Raw genomic sequence first — 20761 nt, 5'->3', positions numbered from 1 at the left:
TGAACTCAATTTTATTTGATTACTTCTGTTAAGACATTATCTCCAACTAAGGTCACATTCTGAAGTACTGGGGTTAGGACTTCAACATATGAATTTGGGTGAGGGGGATACAATTCAATCCATAATGCTACCTAAACTTGGGGGAAAAAAAAAAAAAAGGAAAGCCCTCATCAAGTGAGATGAAAAAGATAAAAGCCCAGAAGAAGCGAGTTGCCTGGACATGTCCAGCCTGTGATTTGATCCAGCATATATGCTTTATAGCAAATCAGCTGGGAAAAGAAAATGCGTCATGTTCAAGATGAGCCAATGTCTGATACTGTGAGAAGGATCTGTTCTCTGGAAGCTGAATCCAATAAAATAAAAAAGGAAGAAGTTAAATCCCATATAAAACTATTACGAGCAACTGAGAAAGACTTGGGGTCTCCAGACGGCACTCTAGGGCTTGTGTGGGGAGTTAGATCAAGTGTCTGGTGGGACTGATGACTCAAGATCAGCTTCCCCTCACAGACACAGAAAACAAACTTATGGTTACCAAAGGGGAAGTGGGAGTGGGGGGAGGAGAGGGATAAATTAAGAGTTTGGGATTAACATATTTACACTACCATAAAGTATATAAAATAGATAAAAAACAAGGACCTTCTGTATAGCACAGGGAACTATACTCAGTATCTTATAATAACCTATAATGGAAAAGAATCTTTAAAAGTATATATACATACACACATGTATATATAAATAACACAATATTGTAAATCAACTATATCTCGATAAAAATTTTTTAAAAAATTAGCTTCTCTTGGAGAAGAGAACAGGGTAATAAATTGGAATCAGGGGATGGCAATAATGCTGATGACCGGGCATGAAGATCCAGGAGGAAACTGACTAATGTTCCAAAACCAAGCATGCATCTCACCACCCAAGATGGAGAGAAAAATCTATTTACACCAATGTTGCAGAAGAAGAGAACAGAAAAGCAGACTCAACAGGTCATCTTATTGATGTCAGATTGAACAAGCCTCGAGTGAAAGTGCAGCCCCAAAACTTCAGCAGAGAGGAAAGGAGATGATGTGACTCCTTCACAGAAAAGAAATGCAGCCTGTTGGGATATTGCCTGTTGAGGCAGAGCCAGAGGAGGAAAGGTCTGAAGCAAACAACAGGCTGAGCTGTGACAGTGAGGTGCTGGAGACCTTGAAGAAAAGCTGCAGTGACCCCGTGTTCTTCTCAAGCCAAATTCTATTCCTTCAAAAGGAGCTTATGATCATTGGCTGAGTGTGGGAGGCTAGACAAAACCCCCTCCCCTCAAGATAGAAGGGTGCAGACTTGAGACAAAAAAATAACCGTAAGAGCCATGAAACTTGAACCACAGCAATTCAGGGAGAAGGCCATATTATTGACTCCCTCTTACAAAGAGAAAACTAAGGCTTAGAGTTGAGAAACCTGCCCTAGATCACACGGCTCCTATGTGGCAGAGTCGATATTCAAGCCCAGGTCTGATTCTTTCCTACTCTGTTTTAGTGCCTTCTTGAGTGGACCTCCATGCAACTGAGGATTCAGATAGAACATCTGCTTCCTGATCCCTAGCAGAAGTGCTGCTTCCTCTGAGACAGAAGGATATCTCACCCCTACCCTCTAACCCCCTCTTGGCTGCAGCCTTTCCTCTTCCCTCACCTCCCCTTTCCCCAATCTGCTATTTCCAGTGGATCCAAATGTGGAGTTTGTGGCAAGAAGACATCCCCTTCCTTCTCCTTCTCCAGGAAGCTCTGCCTCTCCACAACCATCACCAAGCTGGCTTCCCACCTAGGGGTCACTGTCCTCCTTCTCCTCCTCATGGGCTGGGTTTTCCCCTGCACACCCCCATTCAGACAATAAAAGTGAGTTAGTTACCTCCTGGGTTTACTGAGCTTCCACATATACATGAGCTTCCCTAATGGTCAAGATCCTGAAACACCACAAGGTTTTTAAAGTCATTTTGTTTTAAATTTTCCTGTAAAATATTTCTAAATTATCTATATTTATTTTTAGTTAAAAAAACTTTTTCATATAAGTGGTTCTACTTTTTCTCAAATTGTATCTTGATAGTATTATAAATTTTAGGATATGTGTTATCATCATTTAATTATTATCAGTACTTTAGAAACTCTAGTAAAAATAGTCAGTTTTAATTTGATGAGTCAGCCCACTATTCCCTAAACAATATATATAATTTTGTGAGCACTTCAGCTACCAGATACATCTGAAATAGCAAAACACTTGCCTCTGCCAATGGTTCTATGTACTACAGTTACAAAAGAAAGGTGAAACAAAGTTCCTTGTTGGCCTCAGTATATTTCAGTTGACTTCAAAAATCACAGCCCTGTCTCTCTCAGCATTCTATGATGGCCTAGAAGGTAGATCTGATGTCGTACTCAACCTTGTATCTGCAGCATCTCTCCTCTCTCAGGAATCAGCGTATGATAGATACCCAATAATATTAGGGTTTACTTCCTAAGAGGCAATAGGGTATAATGGTTAAAACCCTGCTCTCTAGAACCAGACTGCCTGGGTTTGAATCCCAGCTTCACATTTAATGAGCTGTGTGACCCGGTCAAGCCTCTATACCTCTCCAGGGCCTCAGATTCCTCATCTGTATATAGGGGATAAAAATGGCACCTACCTATTAAAGTTGTGTGAAAGTTAAATTGAATAAGTATATGCAATACACTTGGGGCCTTAACCATCTGAGGTACTATCTAAGTGCTAGCCATGATTATTATTTACTCAGCAAATATTTATTGGTCCAGGTTATGATGGACTAAATGTTTCTGTCCTCCCAAAATGCATCAATCGAAGCCCTAATCCCTAGCATGATGGTAATCGGAGGTGGGGTGTTGGGAGGTAAATTAGGCTTAGGTTACGTCATGAAGGTAGGATCCTCATGATGGGATAAGCGCCCTCATAAGTAGATGGAAAGAGATGGCTCTCTCTCCACACACATGCACTTAAGAAAGGCCATGTGAGCACACAGTGAGAAGGTTGCCTTTTTCAAGCTAGGAAGACAACCCTCACCCAGAACCGGACCATGCTGGCACCCCGATCTCGGACTTCCAGCTGCCAGAAATGTGAGAAATAAATGTCTATTGTTTAAGCCCCCCAGGCTGCAGTAATTTGTTATGGAAACCTGAGCAGAATAAGGTTGGAAATCCAGCCCACAGGTTGTTCAGCTCACTGGGTGCCACTTCCTCAATCAACCCTGCGTTCCTCAACCCCAGTTTTCCATGCTCCCAAGTGGACTACTTCAACCTTCCAAGTGTCCACTTAGATCTCCTGCCCTTTGGCAGCTGAGGTGCTGGTATCCTTTGATCCTCCTCTCCATCCCCATCGGGAGGACTCTTGGCTCTCCTGGGGTGGCTCCCTGCTGACCAGTCCTTCCGGCCTCCAATGCCACCCACGCTCCAGAAGATATCCAGAAGATAACCTCACACTGCCCAGGGCATCAACGTTTGGACCGCCCCTTTCTCTCTGTTCCCGCTCCCCTTGCACCTGCTGCTGGGCCAGACTCTGTTTCCCTTGTGTCGCTTCTCTAATTATACCTGTGTACTATCTCCCCCACTAGACTGTAAGCTCTGTGTGAAGGCAGATACCTATTTGGCTGACATTGTATCCATTTCCTGTTGGGTTTCCTAAGTCCAACCCGATACTCCATTCATTCATTCACTCCTGGGACAACCACTGAGCTGCTCCCTATCCAACACTCTGATGGATGTACATACAAGTAATACGAAACTGTCCTCGCCCTCCAGAGCCATCCAGTCGAATGGAGCAACAAGTAACTGCAACCCAGCACGCTGCAGTAGGGAGGCAAGTGACCATGGAACAGGGATGGGACAAAGGAGAGAGGGGACAACCCTGTCCAAGGGGCTTGGCTTGGGAAAGTCTTCACAGAAAATGTACTTGAGTTAGGTCTTAATAATATGAGTAGGCATTCCTGAGGCGGACAAAAGGAGCTGAGGCATCCCAGGCAGAGGGAAAAATATCCCCAAGAGCCAGAAAAGCAAAACAGCGAAGAATGTTCTCAGATCGGTTAGTAGGATGAGCTGGCAGGAAGGAAGCCTGTGGTGCACCTGTGAGCTCAGGGCTAGGGATGCCTTCTGACCTTAGGCTCTGCACACAGCAGGTAGGGCAGATGCCACCCCCTCCTGCTAACACACCCTTCCGCTTGCCTAGATGTGGCTGAACCATTACATGGTGAACATGTCCTCTGTGCCAGCCACCGAGATAAGCCTTCCCACAGGCATTACCTTGTTTAATTCTCACAAGGACCTTAAGAGGTGGATGGAAATTCTCCCTGTTTACAGATGAAGAAACTCAGGCACCAAATGCGTAGGTTAACTTTCCCGGGGCCACACTGGTAAGAAGTAGTGGAGGTGGGATTCCTACCCAGGTTGGTCTGATTACAAAATTCATACTTTCTGACACCCACTAAGCCTGGGTAGGTGCCCTGGGGCCCTTGGTACGTCCCCATCATAATGAAATGGAATTGCCCCTTTACTGATTGGTCTCCCTCTAGGATCCCATGACAGCAGAGACTTTGTACCCCTAGCAGCTGCCACAGGGCCTGGCAGAGTATGGCATCAATGGGGCATGCTGAGAATGAATGAACACATGAATGAGCAGGGCTTTGAACTCTTTGCCAACGTGCCCTCTCACCCTTCTCTGTCCCTGAAGTGAAGGAGTCCCCATTATCATCCTAAAGCCAAGATCTGAGTGCAAAACCCAAGTTCACTTCCACCCTCTGCCGCTTTGGTCAAAGGGAGAAAAACTCCTACAGAACCAGCCTCTGAAGCTGCATGGACGGACCCCTCCTCCAAGTGCAAGAGCTTCTGCCACCGTCCTTGCTTTCCATCCTCATCCCCATCTGTGCACAAAAGCGTTAACATCCTTTGAGAGGCCTGCTTACAAGACTGGCCCTTGAATGGGGGGCTAGAAAATATTGACCAGAGAGTCAAATTCAGCCTCATTTAGCTATCATTATTAGTGTCTTATAACTTCACTTTACTCATCGGCAAAATGGGGATAAAATACTGTCTAAAGTAATTATACAAGAAATCATATACATATATATGAATTACATAACACACACACACACACACACACACACACACACACACACATATATGCATAAGATAAAATTTTTAAATTTGCCAGTATAGTGCCAGACCTGACACAGGCATGTCAGGGAGCTTGGATTTGAGGAATCTTCCACCATTCTCAGGACTGATTAGAGTTGTTCACTGTCCCTCAACTCTTTACACAAATAATGCGGTTTAGGCTAAACATCTGCTTTCCTTCTGGGAGTCTGAACTTTTGGTACATGCTTTGCAGAGGATGCCAACATAATAAGTCCCCAGAAAAAAATACCCTGGGTACTGAGTCTTTAATGAACTTCCCTGGCTGGCAACATTTCACACACGTGGTCTATTGGAATTAAGCATGTCCTGCGTAACTCTACTGGGAGAAGATACTTGGAAGCTTGCACCTGGTTTTCTCAGATTTTGATCGTGTACGTTTGCCATTTGTTGGCTTTGCTTTGTGCTCTTTCACTGCAATAATCATAGAGGTGGCTATGACTGTATGCTAAGCCTGTGAGTCTTCCTAGTGAATCACTGAAACTGGAGGTGACCTTAAGTGTTCCTAGTGAATCACTGAAACTGGAGGTGACCTTAAGTGTCCTGAGACACAATCTCTCCCAGAAGCAGGACTGAGAAATACTTCCTGTCCAGTTCTGACCATTACCAGAGGAATTGCACACCCTGGGCCCACAGGCATGTAGAATTGTGCAACTGGCTGAGTGGGATGGAGGACACAAAGTAGGCGGTGGCTACTCAGCTCCTGAGCTCAGCAGCAAGTCACAGGCAGAGCCCGGCATGGATAACACCCACTGATACTAAACCCTCTCCCTCTGCTGACGGCAGGTGCCCCCAGATGGTAACACAGAACACTGCAGGGCAGGTTTGGGCCTTGTTCCAAAGCCCAAGAGAAGTGCTTTCTATCCTCAGGTACGATGAGGATTCCTTTCAGAAAAATGTGAAATAAAATTAGGAGATGTTTGTCTCACGTCTGTGAAACTGCAGGGAGGGTGGGACACAGCTCAACTTCACAGGACCCAATAGCAGTGGGCCACCGCCCTTCCTGGATTTCCTTTCTGTAGCAAACCTTCTGACCTTCACAGCATGGACGGTCAGCACCCACCCTCAGAATAGGCTTATGCCAAGTTATGCTAAGGAGACTAGACACCTGGTAGCACAGATTTTTTAAGCCATTAAGCTGAGCAGGCAAAGGTGTGAAAGGAAGAAAACTAAAACTCGATGGCCACTACTTGCACAAAGGACTCCTGCTCTGGCTTACAAAGCTCCTCGGGTTCTAGGTTGACTATGATTCATGGTAAACAGGCAAGAGGGAGAGGGCCAGTCATGACTCCAGGACTGTGGCCTGAAGGACTAAAGGGACCCCTTATCTTATGAAGGCAAGTCCACACTTGGCCCTGTGCCCAAGCAGCCCATCCCACTACCTGGTAACGCTGGCCTTCCTAGAAGTGGTGAAAAGGCGTGTCCTCAGTCCCCTGTTTACATGGAGCTGGGGGGCCTCACTGGCCTTTGTCTCCTCGGAACTCTCTCCCCATCTCTCCCTCATCTCAGAGGCTTCTCTTCCAGCCACCCCTCCCCACAGAATCCCTGTGTCCCAGTTCCCAGCCCAGCCTGGGTCATATCTACTTCCTCAGCTCTACTAAGCTCCTGTATACACAGGACACGTGAGCTCACCTCTAGCCTCGTCCCCTCCCTCACTCTTGCTCCCCGGTCCTACACTTCCAAATGCCTCCAATCCACTGGTTCTCTAAGTGAGGCCCCCAGACCAGCAGCATCAGCATCACCTGGGTACTTGCTAGAGATGCAGATTCTCGGGCCCCCACCCCAGACTGACTGACTCAGAAACCAAACTCAGGGGGTCAGTAATGTGTGTCTTAACAAGCTTCTAGGTGATTCAGACACAGCCCAATGTGTTAGGACCACTGAACCACACACTTCCATTTGCTTATTCTAAGGCTGTCTTAATTTTCAAATGGAAGTAATTTTCGTTTTCTAAATCCAGATGATTTCCCTGTTTCTCTTACTGCTCCCTACATTTGCCAGTAATACAAGATCCAAACAGCACAACCCAAGTTCAATAGAGTGGGCCTCTAAAATGCCAACAGGTATTTTAAAAATTCAGGATGGATTTGTAACTGTAGGACATGAAGATGATTCTCCATATGGCTATAGAGAAAAAACACTGCCATGCAGCTTGGGAAAGAACAAAAATGTACAAACTCACACCAAAACGTCCATCAGCCTACCCTCCTGTTGGGAGTACTTGAAAATAAAATCAAGAGTACCCTAATAAAAAATATCAACAATTTATTAATATGATTTGTAAAGTATATTCTTACATATTTTAATAAGTAGAATGGACAGATGTTAACCAACAAAATATCAAACAATATTTTCGTTCAAGTGTTTAAACTATCCACCATCGGGACTTCCCTGGTGGTCAGGTGGCTAAGACTCTGCACTCCCAATGCAGGGGACCCGGGTTCGATCCCTGGTCAGGGAACTAGGTCCCACATGCCGCAACTAAGTGTTTACATGCCACAACTAAAAGATCCCGCACGGAGCAATGAAGATCCCGTGTGCCACAACTAAGACCCTGTGCAGTCAAACAAACAAATAATAAAATGTCCACCATCAGCATAAGCATATTTTTTGGTGTATTAACATTTGAGAGGTGCATGATTTTTTAGTGGGCATTAAATCAGCGTATAGAATAGTAAGTCCCTGCCTACTTACTCCCCATCACCTCCAAGAATCTACATATTAATTCTTCACTCAAATCCTTTGGAACATCAGGTACTACATGTACTAGGCCCCAAGGCAAATAAAAAGATGAGCCAAAACCAAAATAAATTTTAAAAGAGCAAAGGGCTCCGTTTACATTTTTAGTATTTTTCTAAACCATTGAAACTAGGGAATTTATTCAAAATTGATTTTCCTCTTCCTCTATCTAGTGTTCCCCTAGAAGGGGATTTAAAAAAAGGTCAGGAAAGAATGGCTTAATAAATAAGCTCATGAAAAAATGTTTAACATCGTAAGGCATCAGAGGAGTGTGAATTAAAACTACTTCACACCAAAACAAAACAAAAAACAAAAAACTACTTCACACCAACTAGGATGGCTAAAATAAAAAGATTGATGAGGATGTGGAGAAATTGAAACTCTCACACATGGCTGCTGAGATAGTAAACTGGTGCACCTACTCTGGAAAAGTCTGGCAGTTCCTGAAAATGTTAAATATAGAGTTAGATATGTTTTTCACTTGTAGGTATGTACCCCAAAGAAATGAAAACATATGTCCACATAAAAACATGAATGTTCACAGCAGTATTATTCATAACAGGCAAAAAGTAGAAACAACCCAAATGTCCCTCAACAGATGAACGGATAAACAAAATGTGATAAACACAATGGAACACTGTTTGGCAATAAAAAGAAAGCTCTGAAACATGCTGCAATGTAGATAAACCTTGAAAACATTATGCTAAATGAAAGAAGCCAGAAATACAGGACCACATATTGTATAATTCCATTTATATCAAATATCCAGAATAGGCAAATCTATAGACAGAAAGTAGATTAGTGGTTGCTTAAGGTGGGGGAAGTAGGGGATTAGACGGTGCCAGCTAAGGGGCATAAGGGCTTCATGAAGGGGTGGTGTTCTTTTTAGGGCAACAAAAAGGTCCTGAAATTGATTCTGGTGATGGTTGCACAACTCTGTGAATATACTCAAAATCAATGAATTGCACACTTTATAGGTGAATTGTATGGCACGTGAATTACATCTCAATAAAACTGTTTTTTAAAGAATGGCCTAGAAGCTATAAGAGAATTACAAACTCAGTTAAGTAAAATGTGTGAGGTACCTCAGATGTGTGGCTTCTTCTGTCTCCTTTGCATTGTAAATTTCTCCCAAATGAAAGTAAGACATTTTTATTATTTTACAGTTTACAGAAGCATTTTTATAAAAAAGGTCTTTTTGAGTCCTTACTATAATCTTAGAGGGAGATAATTATTTCCCTAATTTTACATTTAGGGACACGGTGGCTCCGAGTTTATGAGGTTTATCCCCGCTCAGTCAGCTGGTCAGGGTAAATATCAGTTCTTTTACACCTGAATTCTGTGCCCTTTCTTCCACACTGTGTAGCATCTTGGGGTGCCTCGTAAATACCATCAGGTTGATATGCAGAGATGGTACTGCTGACCGGTGTCAGTAAGGAGAATGCCCAAGACTTGCTTTTCCTGGGAGCTGGACTAGCTATGCTAATGCTACGTTCAAGACACGTATAGTCTAATTGATCACTCATCAGAGGTCTTGTGGTACCATGGAAAGAACACTTTGCTGTTGACTCCTTTGCTCTTTTGGAATTTATTTCAGTTTGGGCTCATTTTTTATTTGCTTCAAAGCCTAGAGCAGCTAGTACCTGATGTTCCAAAAGATTTGAATGAAGAATTAATGAGGGCTTCCCTGGTGGCGCAGTGGTTAAGAATCCGCATGCCAATGCAGGTGACAAGTGTTCAATCCCTGGTCTGGGAAGATTCCCACATGCCGCGGAGCAATTAAGCCCATGTACCACAACTACTGAGCCTGCGCGTCCAGAGCCCGGGGCTCCGCAACAAGAGAAGCCACAATGAGAAGCCCGCGCACAACACTGAGGACCCAACACAGCCATAAATAAATTTATTTAAAAAAAAAAAGAATTAATGAATACATAGTTTCTTGGAGGTGAAAGGGAGTTAGTAGGCAGGGATTTATAATTCTACATGGAAGGACCATGAAAAGGACCATATTCTAGAGTAGGAAGACCCAGGTTGGCTTCAGTCTTCTCATCTGTAATATTATAAAAAAAAGAAACACCTCTCTCAAAGTCATTGTAAAGATTTATTGAGAATATATATGAAAATGCCCAATTCAAAATGGGCACTCGACAAAAGTACATTGATGCTGGATCAAATAATCTAATACCTTGATACCTTAGGGAGACCAGTGGGTTTTTCTGGACATTCAGGATTCTGAACCTCAGATCTCAAGAATGAAGACCAACATCAAAAAGTGTTTATTCAAGTTGCCAAACTGAAACAATGACTACCTAATTTTAAGGAAGAATTCATCATTAATTTTATTTCATGTTTAATATAAAATTGTGTTCTCTTGTACTTTCAGATTAATTTCTCAATCTTAGTTTGCATGTGTGTGTGACTCCCAAACCTAATTATATATTGGAATCACCCAAGGTGTTATTAAACCTACAGATTCCAATGCAGGGAGTCTCACTCAGAGAAGGTCTGGAGTAGTTGGAGAGGTTCCATTTTTACTAAACTCCCCAAGTGATTCTCCAGGCATCACTGAATTACTCATAAATCCATTCACCGAACACTTTCTAGGAATTTTTTCTCCTGTGTGGACTACAAAATACCATTTGTCCACCAAATAAAACACTGAACTATATTGCTATTTCCAAGAGAACATAGTGGAGGAGGGGAAACATTTTCTCTTTGCCTTACCATAATTTAAAAAAAATAATAATAACATTCTGAAATTCTGTGACTGCAAGAATCTCCTGAAAAAGGAGAATTTTCTGCCAAATCTTGCCTATCTGAATTATCTTCATTCATCATTTCAAAGGGACTTTTTAATCAAAGGGAGCTCTAAGTTCCTTCCTACAAGGTGATAGCCTCATTCTAATGAAAGTCTTTAGACAAGAAAAGTCAAGGGTCTTAGAGAAAAAAGAATTTGGGAAGAATTTTAAGGATCTGCCACTATTCAGCTACTTATTAAATCTTCCCAATATCTCTGATCATTTATGTATTCTGAACCACATTCTTGATCTATAACAATGCCTTTGTTAGATCATGAATGAAACCATTTTTATTAGCTTGCCAATTCACATTTCTGTTCTCACTGAAAAGCATGTCCTCAAACCACAACCTGGATAATTTTGAGCAGATGCAAGCAGATTACTTTCAGTATTACAAAGCTTTCTATAAATTAGGAGCTTGGGATTAACAGATACACACTACTATCTACAAAATAAATAAACAACAAAGACCTACTGTATGGCACAGTGAACTGTATTCAATGTCTTGTAATAACCTATAATGGGAAAGAATCTTAAGGATATACATGTGTGTAAGTGAATCACTTTGCTGTACACCTGAAATTAATCAACTATAAATCAACTATACTTCAATTGAAACAACAACAACAAAGCTCTTCTAAATTATACAAACATTTTTACAACCAGAAATAATGTTCTTGGACCATTAGACTCACTTAACATTAAAGCAGTAACACAATAGTTTGGGGTCTTTTAGAAAATTATTTCAAATCTTTCTGACTTCCTCCTATATATACGCAAGCAACAACACTTCTTCTTAAGCTTCTTTCAACTACTTTCAACAATGAGTTTGGATCAGTACTAAAAAACAAAAACAAAATGCTAAACTCAATGTAAACACGACCCCTAAAATAAAGCCAGTTAAAAGAAGCACAGAGATTTTATCAGTCATCTGCACCTAGTCAATTAGTGCAGTTTGAGCCCTGGGTAGTTCCATTCCTTTCCAACCAAACCAAAGAGGAAGCCCTCATAGTTTCAGGTTGTCTCCATTAAAAGAAAGCACATGCACTTTAAGAATCTGGAATTAAAATGCCAAGTCCACCAGGCCAGTGACCCAGGAATTTCCAAACGTTTATTCATATTCTGAGAAGATGATTTTACTTTTACTTTACATTCCTGTTCAACCTTTTCTGTACCCTACAGAAAATGTCATTAACAGTATCTGGAAGCTCAGGAGCTGGGAATAGGGTATTCTTTTAATGGGTACAGAGTTTCTGTTTGGGACGATGAAAAAGTTCTGGAAAAGGATAGTGGTGATGGTTGTACAACACTGTGACCGTACTTAACGCCACTGAATTGTACTCTTAAAAATGGTGGTTAGGGCTTCCCTGGTGGTGCAGTGGTTGAGAGTCCGCCTGCCGATGCAGGGGACACGGGTTCGTGCCCCGGTCCAGGAAGATCCCACATGCCGCGGAGCGTATGGGTCCGTGAGCCATGGCCGCTGAGCCTGCACATCCGGAGCCTGTGCTCCGCAACGGGAGAGGCCACAACAGTGAGAGGCCCGCGTACCGCAAAAAAAAATGGTGGTTAGGGGCTTCCCTGGTGGCCCAGTGGTTGAGAGTCCGCCTGCCGATGCAGGGGACACGGGTTTGTGCCCCGGTCCGGAAGGATCCCACATGCCGCGGAGCGGCTGGGCCCGTGAGCCATGGCCGCTGAGCCTGCGCGTTCGGAACCTGTGCTCCGCAACGGGAGAGGCCATAACAGTGAGAGGCCCGCGTACCGCAAAAAAAAAAAAAAAAAAATGGTGGTTAGAACTCTGCGCTTTTATTACTGAGGGCCTGGGTTCAATCCCTGGTGGGGGAAATAAGATCCCACAAAACGCCTAGAGGGGCAGGAAAAAAAGAAAAAAATGGTTAAAATGAAAAATTTTATGTTGTGTGTATTTTATCCCAATAATAACGATGAAAGAATAAAAGTACCTAGAAACAAAAAACCCACAGGCTTAAGGAGGCTGCCACCTGGGGTGGAGGTGCTGTGACCCATAAAGCTGTAGTGTGTTTGTCCTGGTCTGGCAAAACGAAGGTTCAAATGTAGGACTGGATGGACATGTAGGGAAATGTAAATCACTTCTTTAAACTGGACAAAAAACTTCACCCCAACATAACCCTCTGCCAGTGCTTCTCAAGCCATAATATGCAGAGTCCCCTGGGGACCTTGATTGAGCAGTTCTGGGTAGGTCTGAAGTCCTGTATTTTTAACAGGCCCCCAGGTGATACCGCTGCTGCTGGACCGTGAATCTCACTCAAAGCCGCAAGGCCCCAGCGCGCTTGATGTAAAGACAGTCCCCTATCAATTTAACCCTTTAAAACCAAGGTCCCCTCACCGGGAAACGCGGAGGGTTGATCATGTGTTTCAGAAGAATTGGCTAAGGTAACAACCACAGTTTGTAAAAGTGCTCTGAGAAACTTGGATAGAAGGCCTGACTGAATGGAGGCCTTCTAAGACAACCCACTCACCTCCGGGACTAGCAAGCAGCCGCAGCTGATAACGATAATTGACAGCGGCAGTTTCGCAGAAAGCCCTCAAGCCGACTTCAAAACAGTCTTGAAAACACCCTTCTCAAGCTCGAAGAATGCCTGGAATTCAGTGGCCTTTATCCAACATAAAGATGTCCAACTCAGTTTTGACTGAGTTCCCTATAGGAGAACCTCACAATGTAGCCCTTGAAGACTGACAACACCCAGGATGTTGACAAGCTCGGCCCCTTCCTTACAAATGGGTCCGAAAGTGAAAAAAAACAAAAACAAAAGAACCCCAAAAACTTCCCCCAAACTCCGCCGAGCTGGGAGCAGAGATCTCGGCTCCCGGGCTGCGTGGACTGACAAGCATCTCCAGGGCTCTCAGGTGTGCGCACTTCCCAGGCTCCGCGGCTGAGACGCCGCCGGCAACCCAGGCAGCGCCCACCTGCTCTCAACTAGCCAGCGCCTCCCTCGGCCCACATAAATCCGAGGCACCAGATCCTGCCCCCTCCAGATACCGCAAACGCTGACTGCGCCAACAGAAACTCAGAGGCCCTTTGAATCTGGTTCAAGAGAAGGTCAACAGAAAGTGAAACAGCTCCCATCCCTTGGGGAAGGCTCCAGGCCAGGTAGGAAAAAGAAGGTGGCTCCCAGTCACCTGTAGCTGCCCCAACTGCGCGCCCAAACCCACTTCCAGATGAGTCCCCAAGAGAAACCCCGTGACTGTCATCCCGGAGGGGGGTATGGGGAGGCAAAAGTCAGTTAAGCATCCCCAGAAAGGGAAAATAATCAATGCCCAATAAAGTCCAGCCCGAATCCACAGGGGCATGGGGTGACAGAGCATTTACCCACGCTGCCCCCCACCTCCGCTCCCATGAAGGACGAGGAAGCGCCCCGCCGCAGCCCCCAAAGCCCTCCCCCGCCAGAGTCGGGACCGGAGGGAGATATCCCGGGCGCTGCCGGAGCGCGGAGGCTGCGCCTGGGGCGGCTCTTCTCCGGCCTCGCGGAGGGCAGCGCCGGGACGCCCGCGGGCGCTCAGTGGCCAGCGAGGGACCGGGAGCGGGGTACTCGCCTGGAGGCGGGTGGCGGCCGCAGTTGGAGTCGGGGGCAGGGCGAAGGCGGCTCTGACCGGAGCCTGGGAGCCTCCGAGGCGGCGCCGGCTGCTGGGCTGGTGTTCACTGCGCTCCCCGCGCGCGTCGCCGGCGGCGCCTCGCGGAGCCGGAGTGCTGGAGGCGGCCCAGCGAATGGGCGGGCGCGAGTGGCCTCGGCCGCTGCTCCTGTGTATTATTGTGACTCAAGCTATTTCCTGTTTGGAGGTTTGGGAGAAAGAAAGAAAAAAAATCTAAGGTGGGGGCAGGGGGATCGGGGCGGCGGTGAGCCGGAGAGCGGCGGCCTGGAGGGGACGAGGGTGGGGAGAGGCTGTCACCTGGTTCCTTCGAGCCCCCGAGGGTGCTTAGCGCGCGAGCCGGGGGAGAAATGTAGTTTATTGCAGCGCTACTTTGGGGTACTGGGAAGGACGGAGGGTGGCTCACGCACGCCACCCAGCGTTGGGGTAGGGGCTGCGGCCGCAGGGACCGCTTGGCCACTTCAGCCCGCGCGCCCACTCCCCTGCCTCTTTCCTTCTCTGAAAAACTGCCGCTGAGCTTTCTTTCCCCCGAAGGGCGAGCGGAATTCGCTGTGCTGCCTTCTTTCTTCGTGACCTGGTCGGCTTTTCGATCCCTTCCAGGGGTGTGAGCAAGGAAGGGGTGAGCGTCGCTCCCCTTTCAAAAACTATGGGAGGATCGTTGTGGACCATTGTGGGTGTTTGATTGGTGGTATTGGCGGAGGTGGGGTGGGGGTGGGATGGGAAGGCAGGTTAGTTATTTTGGTGGAAAGTTAACTTATATGATCAGCTTCCGTTCCCCTCCTCCACCAACCTCACCCTTAGCCGGATCACAGGGTCTGAGGCCCCAATCCGGAAATACCGGTTCCTCCCGCTGGGACAATAGGTGAGGGCGGGAGCGTTAACCCGAGAGCTGGCTTAGTCACCACGGGAATCTCTGCTCCGCTGGGAGGGCCGAATCCCCCTAGTGCCCCAGCGTGCAACTGGCAAGCAGGTGCCGCTTCCATTCAGTCTTGTTAAAAATCCTGGGGAGGTTATGGGAACTTATTGTTTAATGGGTGCAGAGTTTCCACTTGGGATGATGAAAAAGTTGTAGAGATAGATGGTGGTGTTAGTTGCACAACTATGTGAATGTACTTAATGCTCCTGAATTGTGTGCTTAAAAATGCTTTGAATGGTCAATTTTATGTTGTGTATTTTACTACCAAAAAAAAAAATCCTAGGAAGATCATACCCTCATTCATTCAAGACAGCTTTGCTTATGATTGCCAGGCCCCCCTTCCATCTTCCCTTACACAAATGTTTGCCAGATGTAATGGAATAAGTAAAACTAAAGTTCATTTAGTTTAGACTTTGGGGGGGGGTACATATCAACAAGTTATTCCAAGAAGTAAGTAGATTGAGCCTAGAGGACAGTACAGTTTTTAAAAAGATGAACAGTAGTTTGTCAGAAACATAGTGCTGGCAAGATGAATAAAGGTGTAAATAGTGTCTTACTGTTTATCTAAGAAAGCAGGAGCACATACATACATTTGCTTATGTATTTTTTTTTTTTTTTTTCTTTTTGCGGTACGCGGGCCTCTCACTGTTGTGGCCTCTCCCGTTGCGGAGCACAGGCTCCGGACGCGCAGGCCCAGCGGCCATGGCTCACGGGCCCAGCCGCTCCGCGGCATGTGGGATCCTCCCAGACCGGGGCACGAACCCGTATCCCCTGCATCAGCAGGCGGACTCTTAACCACTGCGCCACCAGGGAGGCCCTGCTTATGTATTTTTTTAAAAGGAAAGATAAATTACTAAATAAAATGGTTACTTATTTGGGAGAGATGGAACAAGATGGAAGGTACAAGGATAGAGGCTAGACTTCTCTGACTATATCTTATTTTGTAGATTTGACTTTGGAATGATGTAAATTTTACATAATTATGAAAAATTAAATCAAAAATTTGAAAAGCAAAATGCAACTAATGAATGTAGGTATCAAGTTGGTGGCTTAACCACGTAAAGGGAAATTATGTGAGGTGACTTTAAAACACAATTATTTGACTCTACAGCCCTTAGGAATATACCCTAAGGATGAAGAGAATGTTAAAAAAACAAAACAGAAACTGCTTTTCAGTAATCACAATGTTATTAGTAATTTGTGTTAGTGTTCTTAAGAATCAACGTTTTTCAGAATAAAAGAGATAAATACAAAATCAAGTTAAGCAATATTAAATTTGAATTGGAATTATCATTTAGAACTCATGATATACTTTACTTAAAAAATGTTTTTCCAAGGTCTTTTACTCAAAATGTCCACCAAACAGTGACCAACCTAGTAGGAATAAGCACTCTTAGATCCCAGATTGTAGTCTCTAAATAGCATTTTTCCCTAAAAGGAACTAGACCTACTTGGAGAAGTGATTTATTTTAGGTTAAAAGTAAGAAGTACCCAAAATAAGACTGGAGCATCTTGTCAATTCAGAAAGCAAGGAAGCTATCAAAAACTAATAGGTTCACATGAAATGGAAGCGGAAGCCAACCTGTAGAAGCACCCACTGGCTAAAGTGGGATAAATTTGAGCATCAGTAAGGAAAATAACTGCAATGAATTGAGACATATCAAATATGTATATCTCCATGATTCACAAGGATACTTAAAAATGGGGTAAAAAAAACCTGATTGGTTACCTTTGCAGAAGCAGTAGAACTAATTCATTATTTTGAAAGCTGGTAAATTGCAAGAGAGAATTACACATTTTACCTGCCTCTTCTGGACTGTATCTAACACTTCATATGTACCACTTCAGATCTTCTTTGCCTCACCTGTCTCTTATTGCAGCCACTGCTGCAGCAGTAAGTTCTACGTGGGCTCTTTCCACCTTCATACAGGAACAACCCAAATAACCTCATCTCCTACCTTCCACCCCAGCACTTCCCTGTTAATGCCAGTGTGGGGATCCATAGAAACTATCTAGGTGCCTATGCATACACCACCCTGAAGGGTGGGTGAGTTAATGTTTCGTGGTCTAACCTAAGACCAGTGGGGGATAGAAGCTGATAAATAAATATTCCTTCCTTTTCTCTCAGGACGAACTGTCCTGAAACTCAGTCTGTATGACTTCTCAGAAATCAAGTCACAAAGAATCAACCAATCAGGTGCTTGAAGCAGCAGCCTACCGGGCTTGAATTGGCTCTCTCGGCTTCCCCCACCCCTCACTTCTTTCCCTAGGACCATGCTTCCAATAAAGCCCATGTCTCAAGAACTCTGCTTCCTGGGAAACCCAAGCTAAGACCTGTACAAACTGTATCTCAGGGTAACTAAATAGTTGATGAGGAAATTATTCTAGAAAATAAATAAGAATATCAGTATTTTCCAAAACCCTATAAAATAATGGATCAAGGCAATGGTTATCAATGGCCACTAATCTCATAGAAAAGATCACCAGACATTATGTGCAATATGATAGAAATACGCAACACTGCCAATGACACATTCTTGCCAAAAAAGAGCAAACCTGAATCTGATCGAGCTTCTAGATCCAACTACCAGTTTAGAGGAACTATTGGATAGAGGAAAGTGTTAACATTACTAGGGTCCATGATCAACAAAATCCAGAATGTGAGAAACTCAAAAAGACAAATGATCCAGTTTCCTCAAAAAGTACCAAGGCATTAAAAATGATGGGGGAGGGCTTCCCTGGTGGCGCAGTGGTTGAGAATCTGCCTGCTAATGCAGGGGACACGGGTTCGAGCCCTGGTCTGGGAGGATCCCACATGCCGCGGAGCGACTAGGCCCGTGAGCCACAATTACTGAGCCTGCGCGTCTGGAGCCTGTGCTCCGCAACAAGAGAGGCCGCGACAGTGAGAGGCCCGCGCACCACGATGAAGAGTGGCCCCCGCTTGCCACAACTAGAGAAAGCCCTCGCACAGAAACGAAGACCCAACACAGCAAAAATTAATTAATTAATTAATTAATTCCTACCCCCATCATCTTCTAAAAAAAAAAAAATGATGGGGGAAGAAATGTATAGATTAAAAGACTTAAGTGATACCAATAAAATACAACATGTATTTCTTGTTTGGGTCCTGATTCAAAATGGTGAGATATTTGGGGAAACTTGATAGTCCCTAAGTTAGTAAAATTTTAGGGAAAATTTTTAAATATTTTAATCACATGCCACTGATTTAATCTACTGTATGGAGTTGGTGTTGCTACTACATGTGTTTGGGTGCTACACACACACACACACACATATACAGACACACACAAAATAAAACACCTGTTTAATTTCTTTCTGTATCTGAAATGAAATGAACATTTCAGAGAAGACTTGGATTTTCTTTGAATGTGTTCAGGTGGGAAGAAAGGGACTCTGGCTGGCACAGCTGGTAACTGACATTCTTTTTGTCTTTCCCACCCACTCTTTTCGTTCTGGTTATGGGCTGTATGTATGCCTTTGTGCTTTCCTGTAATCAGCAAAACAGCATTCAGCATATTCAGTAATAAATATTTCCACTCTGAAGACTAAACATTGCGAAACCTGCTCTTAGAAATAAAAAGAGACACTTCCATGGACCACAGGGACAGTACTCTGAAAAATGGGACAAGAACTCTAGGTTCTGACTCAGAACTCAGCAGAGGTTCCCTTCCCACCACTGACACCAAGTCAGTCCCATAGAAACCGTCTTGCCTTCCCGGGAGACAAAGCCCTATTCTGCTGCGTCTTGTGACAGGGAGCTCTTGTATTCTGTGTCCTGAGGTTCTGAAATCAATACTGTGCTTCACCTGCAGACTGGACAGACAGGATGGGGAAAGGGTCAAATCACAGTCTAAAGTGGGGCACTTGCCTTGGTGAGGTAGGTGTTTTCTTTCTGGGCAATAGGTGCATTATCGAGCCTCAGAAAGAGCCTTGTTTCTAGTTTTGACTTTGCTACTTGCTGCCTGTATGATCCTGAGTTTTGCATTCTTTTCCAGTTTTATTGAGGAATAATCATCATACATGACTGTATAAGTTTAAGGCATACAGCATGATGGTTTCATTTACACATATTGGGAAATGATTACCACAATAGGTTCAGCTAAAATCCATCATCGTGGATATTGATATCCATCGTGAATGTTGATACAATAAAAGGAAAAGGGAAAAAAGTGTTTTTGTGATGAACTCTTAGGATTTACCCTTTTAACAACTTTTCTGTATATCATACAGCAGTGTTAGCTATAGTTAGCATGTTGTACATTACATCCCTAGTATTTATGCTATAATATTTATCTTATGATATCTTATAATAATATAACTGGAAGTTTACCTTTTGGCCATCTTCCTCCAATTCCCTCTGCAATGCCTCACCACCCAGGCTGCAAATTTATACTTAATTTCCTTGAGTCTCAACTTCAGTCTTTCACTCTTTGACCTGGCAACTCCATTTCTAGGTATCTAGGTATCTACCCCTCCCCCACAAATATTTACACACATATTGAAAGAAATATATTTAAGAATGCTTATTCCTCTGTGTTAGAATAGCAAAAAAATTAAAATTAAGTGCCACTAAAAGAATGGCTAGATAAACAATGGTACATCTGGATGATGTGTTAAATGTATTTTGGTACCTTTCAGGGTAGTTTTTTGTATGAACTATTCAGAGGTTTGCTTTGGTTCCAAAATGAGTATTCAGTTAAAGTTACAGATCCCAAACCCTAGTTCTTCTTTAGGCTTTAATTTTACACATTTTTATTATTCTATCTTGTAAGTCTAGCTTTTATTTTCACCTACAAAATTTTATTATGTTATATTTGATACATACAAAATAATATAAGTACCATCTGTGTAAGCTTCGGAGCATATAATAAAATGAATACAGAAATCCACCACACTATTAATCAATAGAACATTACCTGGACTTCCCTGGTGATGCAGTGGTTAAGAATCTGCCTGCCAATGCAGGGGACATGGGTTCAAGCCCGGGTCCGGGAAGATCCCACATGCCACGGAGCAACTAAGCCCGTGAGCCACAACTACTGAGCCTGCGCTCTAAAGCCCGTGAGCCACAACTATTAAGCTTGTGCTCTAGGGCCCATGAGCCACAACTACTGAACCCACGTGCCGCAACTACTGAAACCCGTACACCTAGAGCCAGTGCTCCACCATAAGAGAAGCCACCACAATGAGAAGCCCGCACACTGCGACAAAGAGTAGCTCCCACTCTACGCAACTAGAGAAAGCCCGTGCACAGCATCGAAGACCCAATGCAGCCAAAAAATTTTTTAAGAAAAGAACATTACCAGTGCTTTTGATTATGCCACATGCTTGCAAATCCTACTCACCCCCCCATCCGTTTCAAGGTAATCACTATCCTAATTTATGCATTCATGGAAAAAAATTTTTTTACCAAGACATGTACATCTTCCTAAACAATATATTGTTTGGATTTGCTAGTTTTTGAGCTTTATAAGAATAGAATCACACTGTATGTAGTC

General features: G+C 44.1%; 1 protein-coding gene across 3 annotated transcripts in view; it reads right to left on the bottom strand.

Moving 5' to 3' along the window:
• The window catches only part of TJP2 (tight junction protein 2), a 134381-nt gene extending 119920 nt beyond the window's left edge, over nucleotides 1-14461 (bottom strand). The window contains exon 1 of one of the 3 annotated variants that reach the window (XM_060102266.1): nucleotides 14273-14461. The gene's annotated coding sequence lies outside the window, so the exon portion shown is untranslated. Of the gene's footprint in view, nucleotides 1-13197; nucleotides 13217-14272 lie in introns of those variants that run through there. The other 2 variants (XM_060102268.1, XM_060102264.1) reach the window with 2 other exon arrangements.
• Between the last annotated feature and the right edge of the window lie 6300 nt (nucleotides 14462-20761).

The sequence above is a fragment of the Mesoplodon densirostris genome, chromosome 6, assembly GCF_025265405.1.
Source record: "Mesoplodon densirostris isolate mMesDen1 chromosome 6, mMesDen1 primary haplotype, whole genome shotgun sequence".
In the NCBI taxonomy this organism is placed as follows: domain Eukaryota; kingdom Metazoa; phylum Chordata; class Mammalia; order Artiodactyla; family Ziphiidae; genus Mesoplodon; species Mesoplodon densirostris.
This window is presented reverse-complemented; position numbering and strand designations above follow the sequence as displayed.